The following is a 12246-nucleotide window of genomic DNA, read 5'->3' on the forward strand; positions in this document are numbered from 1 at the left end:
CAAAATTTATAGTCATCTCAATCCAGACCAACAAGGCTTACCCCTCATCACCCACTTCAGATGTAGCCAGAGAATACAATGAATGGATAGACCTCTTGGGGGTCCCCCAGAGCCAGGCGCATGGGCAGAATGGACAAATAGCTCCTCTTGCAGAGCAGAGTTAGGGCCAACCCAAAGATATTCCCCTACTTCCAGGTAGCCATTTTTACTAACCAAGAGTCAATTTTACCCTAAGCAATGTTGCCTAGAAATATTGTTGACATTTTATCATTTTTAGGTTTCTGGGGGAACAGATCTACAAAGTTAACCAAAGGCCAGACTCTCATGCAGAAGAAAAAAGACTTTAGTTAACTCTCTACCAATAATGCCCAATTTTGGCTTCAAAATTAACCTTTGTTCACAAAATATAAAAGTATTCAAACACTTGAACCACACACCTGGCTGTGAATGCTGCTTAAATCAGTACACTTTATATACTTTCTGAGAATATTTGAAAGCCAAAAATATTTGGACACCAAACTACAGTGGACATCTGTGGCTCTTATTGTTGTTCAATGCTCAGCATCCCTTGTACTTTCTTTAGTACAAGGCAGAAATTGTTGCCTGAAAACTATTAATCACTGGTGATCAGAATAGAATTTGCAGTCATAATAATGATATAGAAGTTCAATTATTGTTGTTGTTTCCTGATGTTTGGATTTATTATTCTCCCTTCAGACATCACGTCTTCCACATTCTAACATATATGATTTGGGTGGAACTCCATCTAAAGAAATAGAGCATGTAACTCAGTCTTAAGCCCATCAGCTTGTATATCCCCCTGACCTACAGAAATTAGTTCAGAAATGGATATGGGACACCACTGAAGCCAATGAGATTTTAATGAAAAACACTGTTGCCTCCTGATTTTGATGTTAAAGAATGTCAAATCGGAACCTGCTCATCCATCTTGCATTCCTGAGTAAAGAACCTGTCTAAGAATAAAGCCAACAAGGAAGAAGGCGGAGCTGAGTTGAGGGACAAGAAACTGAGTTCTGGTGAAACTGCTTGGGCCAGAAATCAGCCCTATTCCAGTTCTGTAAGTTGTAAGAGGGAAAAAGTCCCTTTTTCCACATAAGTCAGTATGTTTTGGGGTTGTCATCACAGTAAAGAGACCTAACTGATCCACAAAGCCTTCAGAGAAATTGGGTAATGTGTAAATGGACACCATTAGCATGCAACTGCCTTGGAAGGGAATAGAAAAGCGTGGTTTCTGCAATGGTTCCTGAGCCCCAGCAATGAGATCCCTCAAAGGGCCAGAACAGGCAAACCCTCCTCTCCGGGAAGATGCAAGGCATTACTCAGCTTTTCTCCTGGACATCCTGGATTGGTGTGTTACCTTACACCCCCATCAGCCTGAGACCTATTCTGTCCTTTCCCAGGCAAAATTCACATCAACAAAGGCAAAAAGCCTCAAAAAGCCCAGGGAAGGTGGATTATATTTTGAATGATGACCTAGATTTGGAGCCTGAAACAGATGTTAGGGTGATTTTGTCAACAGAAACTGGTCCCAATCAGTTCAGCAATTTCCCTGCCACCCTTCTTTATCTGAGATTGTTCTCTTGCCTGACTTTATAGAATTAATATTTTTTGCTACTTCACTTAGATTTAACTCTAAACACAAAATTTGACATAAATGACTTTAACCTATTGGTGGAAGCACAGCTGTGCTGCCCTCCTCACACACCAGAGAAAACATTCAGGACCAGCAGCACATGAAGAAGGGGTGTGCAAACGGATTAACTCTGCGCGAGTATTTCTGGGGCTTTCTTGTTATAGTATTTAATTTGTTTTCATAGGTCTTAATCTTGTCTACTCAAGTAGATAATGTTTTAGGGTACTAACCATGTCTTGTGCTACTTTTGATCTCCCCATAATCTTTAGCACACTCCTAGGCATAAGCAATTCCTTAATAATTCCCTCTTAATTCTTCATTTCTTTCTTGTAAAGTACCATCGGTTCCATTCCAGTGAAAGCAGTTTTCCTTATCATCCGAGTTTGAAATGTTATAAGATTTTACTAAGGCTTGTGTGTGTAAATATTTACAACTCCTTTAGACAAAAAATGAAAAAGCAAGTAAGCAAGCAAATACCTTCCATGTGTCATTAGAGACAGAGGGAGTAGTGATCATAATACCTTTTTAAAAACTATTTACAACTGAGTCTTATAACTAACAGCATTTTAAGTCCATAGTCTTTTTAATTAGAATCCTCCCCTTACCCAAAAGAAATTATCAATAAAATAACTAATCCTAATTTATAAACAAATTACACCTTATTTTCTTAAGTAAAATTCCTTCAGTAAATAATACATTAAAAGGTTTACTATAACAAAGTCACAAACAGCTATAATAAAAGAGATTTGTTTACAGGTACAAATACTTTTTAGTAATTAATCCAATTTAATAAAATACATTCTTAAAAGCCAGCTCTATATAAGCACAGCATTACACACCATTAGTGAAGTAGTCTTTATTTGCTGGGCTGCCATGAAACAAATGAGAGCTGAAATCCTGCAACCTGTTATAATCAGTTTTATTTTAACTCTACCTGAGTCATTACACCAGCTGCTTTATATTCCATTAACTGGATATATGTCTATCATGAAAACAACATCAAGTCTTTTTTTAAATTATTGATATTAGAGAGACAGGGGAAGGGAGAAAGAGAGAAAAAAAAAGAGAGAGAGAAACACCTATTCATTGTTCCACTTATTTATGCATTCATTGGTTGATTCTTATATGTGCCCTGACCAGTGAGCAAACCCACAACCCAGGAGCATCAGGACAATGCTCTAACCCACGGAGCTATCCAGCCAGGGCTTTAAGTTTCTTCCAGAGCCAAGTCTTCCAGAGTAGGATAAACCTATCCTGCAGGACAAATGTAACAAACACTTTTTTCCATATATTGCCTTGTAAATGTTTCTTTACCAGAGTTTATCAAGCTCAGAGACTTAATTCTTCCTCCCATTCTCCATGGCCAGCTAAAGACATGCAATCAAAAACTCCAAACCACCAGTCATACATAAATGCATGAGCATATGAATACAACACACACACAAATTAAAAACACAGGTGAGAATAATTTTTTGCACATAACACCAGTCTTTTCCTCTCACTGTAGCTAATGACATAGTTTTACTTTTAAATTTACTACTTTATTGCTGGACTAAACATTATATCAATGTACTTATTATAAAAACATTTCACCATAATACAAAATGTTATTGCTTCACCTAATTCTTTTGAAAAGGATTATACACACACAAAATGAAAGTCAATCTAAAATACCTGTAAGCATTCATGTCACAAAAGAACATATACCATAATATATACATTGAGATATCATTAAAACAACAACAAAATCAAGTATTAAAAGCATTGTTTTACCCAGCTCTATGTTTATAGTGCTTACCCAGTGCTATGAACAGAATATTTGTTCCCCACCCCCAAATTAATCCTCAAGGTGATGGTATTAGCAGGTGGGGCCTCTGAGAGGTGATTACGTCGTGAGGATGGATCCCTCATGATTGGGAGTAACGCCCTTATAAAAGAGGACCAAGAATGCTCCCTTGCTCCATTTTCCATATGAGGGTGTACACAGTGAAAAGGTGCCATCTATGAACCAGGAAGTGGGTCCTCAACACACACTGAATCTGCCAGTGGCTTGATCTTAGACTTTTCAAACTAAAAACCATGAGAAATAAAATTCTATTGTTTATAAGCTGCCAGACTATGGTATTTCTGTTATAGCATCCCAAACAAATTAACATATCCAGATCTTCAAAATCATTTGTGTTTCTAACGAACTATCCCCAAAAGAAATTAAGATAACAATCCCATTTACAACAGCATCAGAAAGAATATTTAGGATTAAAATTTAACCAAGGTGGTAAGAGATCAGTACACTGACAACTGTAAAACGTTGATAAAAAGAAATGGAAGATATAAATAAATTGAAAGATATTCCATGTTCATGGATTAGAATAATTAATGTTGTTAAAATGTCTATCGTACCCAAAGTGATATACAATATAACCCAATCCCTATGAAAATTCCAATGAGTTTTTTACAGAAACAGGAAAACAATCCTGAAATTGGCATGGAACCACAAAAGACCCCCAATAACTCAAGCAATATTGAGCAAGAACAGCAAAGCTGGGGGCATCACACTTCTTGATTTCAAACTATATTACAAAGCTAGTAGTCAAAATAGGATGATATTGACATAAAAACAAACAGATCACTGGAACAAAATAGCCCAGAAATAAACCCGTACATATATGGTCAACTAATTTTTAATAAAGGCATCAGGAATACAGAATGGAAAAGGCAGCCTCTTCAATAAATGATGTTGGAGAAACTATATATCCACATGCAAAAGAAGGAAACCCTTATCTTACTTACACCACACTAAACAATGAAATCAAAATGGATTAAAGACTTGAGGGTAAGACCTGATTCTGAAAAACTTCTAGAAGAAAATATAAGGGAAATGCTCCTTGACATTGGTCTTGGCAATGATTTCTCAGATAATACACAAAAATAAACAAGTGGGACTACATAGAACTAAAAAGTTTCTGCACAGGAAAGGAAACAATCAGCAAACAAGAAAACACTTGCAAGCCATATATCCAATATGGTTAATACTCAAAATATAAAAGGAACTCTTACAACTCAATAGCAAAGAAACAAATAATCCTTTAAAATGGGAAAAGGACCTGAACAGACATTTTTCTAAAGACATATAAATGGCTCACAGGTATATGAAGAGATGTTCAACATCAGTAATCAAGAAAATGCAAATAAAAACCACAATAAGATGTTACCTTACACCTGTTAGGGTGGCTATTATAAAAAGGACAGGAGATAACAAATGTTAGTGAGGATGTGGAGCTGCCTTATACATTGTTGATGGTGATGTAAACTGGTACAACCATCCTGGAAAACAGCATGGAGGTTCCTTAAAAGATTTAAAAGATAGAACTAAAAATCTGACACTGTGTGAGGGAGGGGCACATACTAAGTGTTCAGTAAATTCTTGTTGAGCAAAGCAACACACAGATCTCCAAAATATTCAGCCACCAGACAAGGTACTTACTCCCATGCTGTAAATGCCAGTGCTGCTCAAGGGCAGAGGTTCGGTAAAGGCAATGCTGCCAACGAAAGTGAATATGGCTGCACAAAGTGCATGGCATGGCAAGTATACCGGGAAGCCAAATCTCAGTAATTGCTGGAACTCTGTCCCCCTAGACTAATTTTCAGGCTCTGGGCCTGTGCTAATTTTCAGCGTTGCTTTGTAAATACAGAGTCAGTAAGACACTGTTGCTTGATAGGGAAACAGAGCACAAGGCTGGGAACTGGGAGCCCTGAGGCTCAGTCCTGGTAACCAGCTCTGAGGGTCTTTCGTATTCTGTGTATCGGCTTGTTCACAACACACACCCTGCCATTTCTGGGAACTACTGTGAAGCCCCCTGGGATAATAAGGAGAATATGCCTTCTGTATTTAAAGACTACAGGCCAGCCTAGAAAAAATGGCATAGGTTTTAGAGGACAAAAAAATCTAGGTTTAAATCCCAGCTGTGTCATTCACCAGCTCAGTGATCCTGGGCACACTTGCCCTCTCTGAACACAGTTTCTTTGCCTATTGAAGAGAGTTAATAGTAAGACCTGTCTCTTAGTATGGTCAGATAACTAAATGAGCTAATTATGTGAGACAGCTTGCACATGTTGGTATTATTTAAATGGTAATTATTGTGCTTGTTTGCCAATTATTACTTCTCAGGTTAGCCTTTTGTAGTCTATGAAGAACTTGAAGTCTTTGATAATGACTTTTTTAAAATCCCTATAGCACCTAGCATAGAACTGAATGTGTGAATGGTAAGCAGTAGCAGCCGCAGAAAGAGCAGAACTCCCAGCAGCAGATTCAGCCACAGCAGCATCAGCTATAATTGTTGTTGGAGCAGCAGGTAGCAGCAACAATAACAGCAGTAGCAATGGTATTAGGGCAGCAATAATAACAGGAACAGTAATTGTACTTCTAGCCTGTTCCTTCTTATCTGGTGCTTTATCTACTCACATACCAAGAAGATAGAGTCTCCAATACAAATAAGTACTGATGTATAGGACTGGGCCAATAAGAAATTGAGCAATCCCTGCATGCTGAGGAAGCGCAAATGCTAATGAATATTAAATACAGGTTTCGCCATAGCAGTCCTGTACAAAGGTATCAGAAGGAGAATCTCTGTGCTACTATTAAAAGAAGACACTAATGAAAGAAGCTGGTAGAATTCTGAATAGAAGGGTGAACCTAATTCATTCAACAATTGAAGAGAATAGAATCCTAGGTGCTTGTGCCCTCAAACCTCAACCCAGGTTAGAATTTTCTCTGACCCTCAAAACCACAACATTTTAAGAGACTGCCATCCTCAAGGTTCAAGTCATGTTCCAGATGCCAGAAACACAGCAAAAGACTCAGATAACTAGTTGAAAGAGAGGACCAAGCTGGTACTGGGAAGGTTGGGGGAAATGACAGAGTTTGGTAGAGTGACCAGAGTGGAACCAAGAAAATAAACTTAAAACACTGAATAAATCCTCCATCCATCCTCACAAGCAAGGTTTTCTTTCTGTGGTGAAGATTTCAACAATTGCTGGAGAAAGTAACCAAGAGCATATTGGAATTTCCTCTGTTTTGCACTTTTTTTTTACTAATGCTTCCCTTGGAGAACATGGGAGAGGAAGTTTATTAAATAATATATGCAAGAGTATAAGTTCAAAGAGAAACCAGTTACAAAGAGCTAAAGTCAGGTAAAGCTTGATTGTGAACCACATATAAAGAAATATTCTAGCCCTGGCTGGCATAGCTCAGTGGATTGAGCGCGGGCTGTGAGCCAAAGTGTCACAGGTTCAATTCCCAGTCAGGGCACATGCCTGGGTTGCAGGCCATAACCCCCAGCAACCGCACATGGATGTTTCTCTCTCTCTCTCTTTCTCCCTCCCTTCCCTCTCTAAAAATAAATAAATTAAATCTAAAAAAAAAAAAGAAATATTCTTCCAATAAGAGCAATTCCAAAGGAGAAGACACATTCTCTGGTTAGTAAATACAGGGTGAGGCAAAAGTAGGTTCACAGTTGTGAATACACAAAACACGGAGTTTATTCTTGTATTATCATTTACTCATTATTATATCAATTTCCATATGAAGAACTGTAAACCTACTTTTGCCAACCTGTGTATGTACGAAGACATCAGCACACCTGTTCAAATACATGTATCCAGGACTCAGCACAGTCAAAGAAACATAGGGCATCAAAATGACAACACACTATGAAATAAATATACTCATGAAATAACTCAAAAAAATTAAAATAAATATGTCAAAAAGTTATTGCTGCTACTGGGGCGCATTTTTATTAATGTACAAATGAGGAACAACAACCTGCCCTTTGAGAACAAGCACATCAGAAGCTCTGTTTCCTACAACGGCCTGATGAACTCTCTGTAACCCGGAGCCTTCCTCTTTCCTCAGCAATAGGAAATGAGAGGTCACAGTGAAACTTCTATTTGGCTGAACCACAAGCAGAGGAGCAGTTTTTCTGAGAGCTCTCTGAGCAGAAGGGCTAATGGTTAGGAAGCCTGGGTCTCTCCTGCTCTGCAAGGGACACACAGAAGCAATGGCCCAGGGAACGGTGCTAAGAGAAAAGTGTCTGCAGAGCAAAATCTGTCATCTCCATCTCATCACCACATCCCCAAAGTCAGTCTGCACTCCTAGGTCTCAAAACTTCCCTTGGTCCACCCAAGAACTGATTTCCTGATTCTACATTCCTAACTTTGCTAAGCTGAGTATTTTCCAACACTGGGCATCAGCTAGGTAATGGAAAAATCCAGAATCTGGCAGCATCAAATGGGTATGTACTAGCAAATACCCATCTATGGCTGATGGTGAGCCAGGATGATTACATAACTTATAGTTATGTGTTCAGCCTGGTAATATGGTTATTTTACAGCTCTTTCCTCATTGGTGAGAAAGGATTCCCCATTGCTTTTTGGTCCCACGGGAAACAGAAGCTCCAGAAATGCTGTCGGCAAGTAGGTAGTCATGGGCCAAAGAGAATGGAGTAACCTGGCAGAAGTGGAGGTAACACTGAGGTGAGAAGAGGCAGAGCTATGCCCCAGCCCTACCACAAACACCCACTAATTATTTGAATGGTAAGATTTGGAGTCAATAGCTTGAGCTTGAGCAGAGGGCTCATCCCTAAAAGAGACCTAATGCGAATCCACCAGACATTTGGTAAACTCTAAAGCATTCTGTAAATGTTACTTGTTATTTTTACCATTGTTACCAATACATAAATAACACCCTGACTCAACCATTTGCAAATTATATTTTACTCTAGGTGGTTTCTTCATTGAACTATGGAACACTTAATAGTCATGTTAAATACTCTGCACGGAAATTCTAGATCAATCAATCAGTGAGGGTGGCAGGTAAAAAAGACACTTCTAAGTATTTATCTTTCTCATCAAGAAACATTATTTTCCATTAATAAAGAAAACACAACTAGGCTTGAAGTATTTATATTTCGTTGACTTTACCAATATTCAAGGCTATTCCAAGCAATGAGGAATTGGTTTTTAAACTGCAGCTATATGACCTAGAGGGCTTTCAGAACAAAGAAAAACTATGCTCCAAATAGTATTCCTACTTCTACCCAGAAAACACATTTCTGGCAGTTTTAAGATAGGAGTGCTGTCCTCTGTTCTAGACACTTTATATCTCTAGTTCAGAGATATAAAGGGCTAGTTTCAGAGGCTAAAATATTGCACTATGTGAATCAGTACCAGACTCAGGCAATGTAAGGATAATGTAAGTCCTGGCCACTCCTAAGATGTTCTAAGCCTTGATGGGCAAAATCTGAGTGGAGAGGGTAGTGGAAGGAAGCCTGCCATCTAAATGCTAGAAGCAGTTCTATCTGCCCATATGCAGGACTTTAATTCTCTTTGGGATGGGAGGAGTTTCTGTTTCAAAAAGATATCCAAACGCACCCTTGGTTATACCTACCAATTTTTCTTAAAGAATAATGTGAAACAATCTAAATGTCAATGTTTTGAATTTTTAAAATATAAGTACTCTGCTTGGTACAGAGGATTTTAACTTGGGGTTGAATTTGAGTAGTCTTAAGAGACATTTTTATCCCTTTTTTAAGAGGGAAACTATAGATTAAGGGTAAGTTTCCCCTAGAGGCAGTGGATATTCTCAATCCTTGGATGAGACAGACTTAACTAAAAATAGGGACTGAGAAGGCCAACTTTACACAGGGAGGAAAGGAACTTCGTTCTCTCTTGGGTCTTGGCAGAGGTATGCACAGATTCTTGTGACTAGACATACTCAGAGCACACCAGGGTATGGTCAGCCAGCCTCTGCCACACAGAAGCATGCAGGAAACTAGGCAGGTGAACCTTAGAAAGGTACCTAAATGGATCCTAGAGCTATGAGCTTTAAAGGTGGCAATTCTGCTGGGGAGTGAATAGTTTCTCCTAAATTTCATACATTGAAGCCCTAATCCTCAATATGATTATGTTTTGAGATAGGGCCTATAAGGAGATAATTAAGGGTAAAGAAGTCATAGAATAGGAACCTGATCAAACAAGATTAGCGTCCTTGTAAGAACAAATGCTAGAGAGCTTTCTCTTTCTCTGCCATTTGAAGACACAGCAAAAATGCAGTTGTCTACAAATCAGGAAGAGAGTTCTCACTGGGAACTGAATCTATCAGCACCCTGATCTTGGATTTCTCAGCCTTCACAACTGTGAGAAAATAAATTTCTGTTGTTTAAGCCACCCAATCTATGCTATTTTGTCATAGCATAGTAACTGTTTCAGGATACTGTTTTTGAGATTAAAAACACTGCACAAAGTTTATTTCTCTCACCAAAAATAACAGCAAGAATTTCTCTATTTTTCCTGTATAAATAACAAAATTCCTATTTTCTCAGGTAATTCTTACAAATCAAGACAGGCAATGAATATATCATGCAAAGAAAACAAGCAAATAGATGGCCAGTATACTTGGCCTCTGATTCTGTCTGGATCATGAAACAAAAGTGTTCAATGTACATCTGCTGGAAAGCTTATGATTCAATTAAGACATAAATTCAACAGAGGAATGCAAATAACAACCAGATGTGGATAACAATGGATTGCTTTCTATTCAAATTTAATTTTCTCTTTATATTCACTTAATGGAGACAAAACCTACACAGAAGTCTTTGTTCAGTGAACTCAGAGTTTTTCCACCAGTAGGTAACTTCCTCACTGACCATTAGAGCTCTTTTAAAGTAAAAAAACAAAACAAAGAAACAACCTCATAGACACAGACAACAGTATCGTAATAGCCAGAAGGAAAGGAGGGCAGAGGAGGTAGAAGAGGGTAAAGAGGGTATAAATGGTGATGGAAAGAGACTGGAGTTGGGGTGGTGAACACATAATAAAATATACAAATAGCTTATTATAGAATTGTGTATTTAAAACATATATAATTTTATTAACCAATGATACCCCAATACATTCAACTAAAAATAAATAAATAAGAAAAATCATAATTTATTTAAACTAAAAAACAAAACCAAAAAATTCAACCCATTTCTCCATCTCCTCTGGCAACCATCAATCTATTCAGTGTCTATGAGCATGGTTTTTTAATTAGTTACTTTTACAGTCCTAATATATGATAAATTACATGGTATTTATCTTTCTCTGTCTGACTTATTTCACTTAGCATAATGCCTTTCAGATTCATCCATGTTGTCACAAATGGCAAAGTATCATTCATTTTATGGTGAATAATACTCCATTGTGTATGTATATATCATATTTTATTTATCCACTAATGTATCCATGAACTCTTACACTGTTTCTATATCTTGTCTATTGTAAATAATGCTGCGCTAAACATCAGGGTGCCTATATCTGTTTTGAGTTACAGTTTTCATATTTTTCAGTTAAATACCCAGAAGTAGGATTGCTGGATCATATGGTAGTTCTATTTTTAACTTTTGGAGAGACCTCCATACTGTTTTCCATACTGGCTGCCCCAGTTTACATTACTACCAACAGTGCACAAATGTTCCCTTTCCTCTTCATTGTCACTAACACTTGTTATTTCTAGTCTTTTTGCTAATAGCCATTGTAACAGGTGTGAAGTGGTACCTCATTGTGGGTTTGGTTTGCATTTCCCTGATGATTCGTGACACTGAGCACCTTTTCATGTACCTGTTGGCCATCTGAATGCTTCCTTTGGAAAAATGTCTACTCAGATCTTCTGCTCATTTTTTCAATTGGATTTTTTGCTATTGAGTTATATAAATTATTTATATATTTTATATATTTTGAATATTAGCCCCTTATCAGTATATGATTTGTAAATATTTTCTCCTTTTCAGTATGATGCTTTTTCATTTTGTTGATCATTCTCTTTTTTGTGCAGAAGGTTTTTAGTTTGATGTAGTCCCAGTTGTTTAGTTTTGCTCTTGTTGCTTTTGCCTTTGGTATCTCATTCAAAAACTCATGACCAAGATCTATGTCAAGGAGCTTACTGACTATGTTTTCATCTAGAGGTTTTCTGGTTTTAGGTCTTACATTTAAGTCTAATAAATTTTTAGTTAATTTCTATATATAGTATAAGATAGTGGTCTATTTTCATTTTTTTTGCATGTGGCTGTCCAATTTTCCCAACATAATTAATTAAAAAGACTGTCCTTACCCCATTGTATATTCTTGGCTCTTTTGTCATAAATTAATGATCATATACTGGAACATGTAACTTTATTTCTTGACTCTATTCTGTTTGATCTGTGTGTCTGTTTTTATGCAAATACTATACTGTTTTAATTACTGTAGGTTTGTATATCATTTAAAATCAGGAGTCATGATGCATTCAGCTTTGTTCTTCCTTCTCAAGACTGTTTTGGCTATTAGGAGTCTTTTATGGCTTCATAAAAAGATTTATGATTTTTTTTTGCTCTATTTCCATGAAAAATACCATTGGAATCTTTATAGGAATTACATTGAATCTGTAAATTACTTGAATAGTGAGGACATTTTAATGATATTAATTCTTCCAATCCATGAGTGTGGAATATATTTTTATTTTTGTGTCTTCTTCACTTTCTTCCTTTAATGCCTTATAGTTTTCAATATCAAGGTCACTC

Source organism: Phyllostomus discolor, chromosome 1 (assembly GCF_004126475.2).
Source record: "Phyllostomus discolor isolate MPI-MPIP mPhyDis1 chromosome 1, mPhyDis1.pri.v3, whole genome shotgun sequence".
NCBI lineage: Eukaryota > Metazoa > Chordata > Mammalia > Chiroptera > Phyllostomidae > Phyllostomus > Phyllostomus discolor.